Here is a 3,429-nt window from a genome sequence, read left to right as displayed (position 1 = left end):
AGCAGAAAGTAGGGCTACATTATACACTACCTACAAATGAAGTATAGGGTAGTACATGACAGAGCACCAAAGTTGTTTATTCGGCTCCAATACAGCAGGGGTATAAAATCCAAGTAGATTATGAACAATTCTATGTGGTCACATCAACGGGTGAATAAAGTGCAAAACTCTTTATAATCTCGCCCATGTGAGTCACAATACACGGTAAAGATTACTTATTTTCCTCTAATGGAGGCGTAGTAAGGTGCGGTACACGAACTACACAGCGCATACTAGCAGCCTTTTGAGCTGTCAGGTGACAGAGTTCCACTTCCGGGAGCGAGAGGTTATCGGTATGCGGTTTCCTATAGTAAAGCAATACAACGGACACGACCGTGAGTACAATTGGCACAGAGAAAATCAGGTGCTCGTACAGACCGACCTTCTCCTTTTTCTTGAAGAGGTAAGGATTTGCATGGTAGTGACGCCTTAATATATGCAACTTAGATTCTGTTTTCAAACGACTATAGTATAAAAACACGGGATTTCTGTAGTTGCCATCTTAATGGAAAGTAGATTTACTTTGCTTGTGGACGTGTTTAGAACTTATTGGTCGGCTATGCATGATGACTTACGTGATAGCTCCTGTCAGTGTTTATAGAGCAAAGTGTCCAATATTGTCAGGGTGCAGACAGCCAAAAACACCTGTCTGTTTAAAATGCCCCAGGAAGTTTACATGAAGCTTTTCTCTTTTTATAAAACACAAGAAACGGCTCACACTCGTGTTTCCCGTTCTTTCTAAACAGCTGCTGAAAAGAAGTCCAACAAATATGACACTGTGGCAGTGTTAAAACTGAAGCCCATTACTTTGCGCGTGCACAGCAAATCCATTTCATGGCAAGTCCACATTGAACGGCAACAGAGCCCGTTAATGGTAAGCTTCAAACTATTGTTTGATAGTACACAAATTACTGTAAGCCACACTAGAGTTGCACATTGTATGGACGAATATCATAAATCCGATGGTAGAAGTAAATGTAAACCCACTTACGGGTGTAATAAGTATTCCTTGTGCACACTTGTGTTTTAGAAGGATACACCGAAATTAAGATCTTTAAAAAGTACGGTGACCTAGTGGAGGCAACCTGAGTAGGCCCAACCCAGGTTCTAACATAAGGAAGGCGCAGTATTTAAGTTGAAGTTTGAGTAATGCATATGATTTTTCAGTAAAGAACTATCCTCGCAATAGGCGATGGAGCCAGTGATGTTACCAGCAAAGAACTATTCTTGCTAAAGTCCATTGAGCCACTGATGTAAATTCTAAACAGCATAAGACATCCGTGGGAAAATGTGGTTGACCTGTCCGCACGAAACACTGATTACGTGTTTTTTCTTTGTTTTTCCCTTAGGGATCCAGCGCTCTCTTAATAAGAAGCGCCCTCTACTCCACTTGCTAACAAAAAAGCTTGAAAGTGTGGTAAGCCTCGCCTAGAGAATCTATTGCTCAGGTTGAGATGGTTACTCAGTATTCGTTCTGACATTAACACAACTGACTTAGTGTGTTGTGGTTATGTTCCCTGTTTTCCATTAGGATACTGTTGAGTTGCAACAGGAAGATACCCCATGAGGTCTGCAACGTCGATCCTATAAAAAAGTTTTTAGAGAATTGACACTAAACAAGTCATGGTAATGACATACCATTTGCGTTTTGATGCAATCCCCTGAAGAATTTCCCTTCACAAGATCTACAGGTTTCGGGAATGAAACATGTTGGGTTAACGATACCGTGTGATTGTTGACACGTTCAAAATGGAGCATTCAAAGCTGATAACCATTGTAAGATACTACGCAATCCTACTACTAAAAAAGGATTAAGTACTAGACAGCTGAATATTACATCGGTATAGCTCTGCTAGTAACGCAAGTTGTTTTTGTCTGATTTGTATAGTGTTTTTTTTAATGTGTAGCTATGGAATCTATGTTTAATGTCTTTTCCCTTTTTTTGCAATTATGTCTTTTTTAAGTTTGCATTTAGTTAGAGATAGAATTTAGATTGGAGGTCCATTTGTGTATTCTCTCTTCCCTCCCGCTTTTTTTTCTCTCTCAACAATTGCTGTTTTTTTCTAAGCCGTCGTTATGTACTGTTCTTTTCTTGATTGATTGTGTGTTTTGACTTTGCAAAAAAGATTGTAAACCATTTTTCAGATTATTTGAATTTTAAAAACAGGATGAAATGTGATATAACGTAATTAAATAAAATATATCTTTTTTTCTTAATTGAAGGGTACAATTCTGTACTATGTTGTCTGATGTGATGTTGCATAACCTTATGGTGGTAGTGTGAGAAAATTATCATCGGAAAAGGGAACCATAGAGAGGAGAATTTTTTTTTTTGTAAATTTCAAGTGTGTGTGAGGGGCATGGTCTTGTCCTCTGTTGTAAAAAAAAACCCCAGTCCTAATTTAGTTTTAGGGCCTGTCGGGAGAACATCTTGAAAGGAGAACAGTTTTGGCAACCATGGCCGGAGATAACAGTAGTCACGGATGCCTCACTCACGGGGTGGGGAGCCCATGCCAACGACTTGACCATCAGCGGTTGTTGGTCTCCATTGGAGTCCAGACTACATATCAACCTGTTGGTGCTGAGAGCAATCAGACTAGCACTGAAAGCTTTTCTGCCATCCGTACAGAGGAAGAATGTCCTGATAATGACAGACAACACAGTGGCCATGCACTACCTCAACAAAAGAGGAGGCGTAGGGTCACTGCCACTGTGCAAAGAGGCAATGCAGCTCTGGTTTTGGGCAATTCAAGAAGGAATCTCTCTATCGGCAGTTCACCTAGCCGGAGAGAAGAACTTGACAGCAGACGCTCTGAGCAGGCAGAGTACAGTTTCCCACGAGTGGGAGCTAGCTCAGGAAGTTCTTCAAGAGATCTTCACCCTTTGGGGAACCCCTCAAGTGGATCTGTTCGCCACCCAGCATCAACAGGAAGTGCGATCAGTTTTGTTCAACGGAATTTCCCCCAAGAGGAGCTCTAGGAGACGCGTTCGTGGTGGACTGGGAGTTTCCACTCCTGTACGCGTTTCCTCCAGTCCCTGTCACTTCTCAAATGATCAGGAGCTTGAGAAGATTCAGGAAAACCATGAACCTAATTGCCCCGGATTGGGCCAGGAGAATGTGGTACCCGGACCTTCTGGACATGTCCATCTGCCCTCCAATTCGGCTTCTGCAAAGAGAGGATCTTCTCTCACAGAAGGAAGGTCAGGTTCTCCATCCAGACATCAGAACCCTCAACCTTCACGCTTGGTTTCTGAAAGGTTGATATACAAGGATTGGGATCTCCCGGATGACGTCATGGAGGTGTGTTACGCTCAACTGGTATCCACGGGGACGCCACCCAGCTGTGGGGACTCTGGTATCCTTCTCAGCGGCTCCAAGGGAAGATCGGC

General features: G+C 42.5%; 1 long non-coding RNA gene across 2 annotated transcripts; it reads left to right on the top strand.

The window, feature by feature from the left end:
• The first annotated feature begins 315 nt into the window (after positions 1-315).
• Positions 316-2,256, top strand: LOC138504801 (uncharacterized). 2 transcript variants are annotated; one of them, XR_011279981.1, is made up of 4 exons: positions 316-442; positions 786-913; positions 1,389-1,456; positions 1,571-2,256. It is a non-coding gene; the product is annotated as an uncharacterized lncRNA (long non-coding RNA). The 2 variants fall into 2 exon arrangements; XR_011279982.1 differs by having other exon boundaries at positions 1,538-2,256.
• Positions 2,257-3,429: the final 1,173 nt, after the last annotated feature.

This window comes from Ambystoma mexicanum, chromosome 11, assembly GCF_040938575.1.
Source record: "Ambystoma mexicanum isolate Mex_15411 chromosome 11, UKY_AmexF1_1, whole genome shotgun sequence".
In the NCBI taxonomy this organism is placed as follows: domain Eukaryota; kingdom Metazoa; phylum Chordata; class Amphibia; order Caudata; family Ambystomatidae; genus Ambystoma; species Ambystoma mexicanum.
This window is presented reverse-complemented; position numbering and strand designations above follow the sequence as displayed.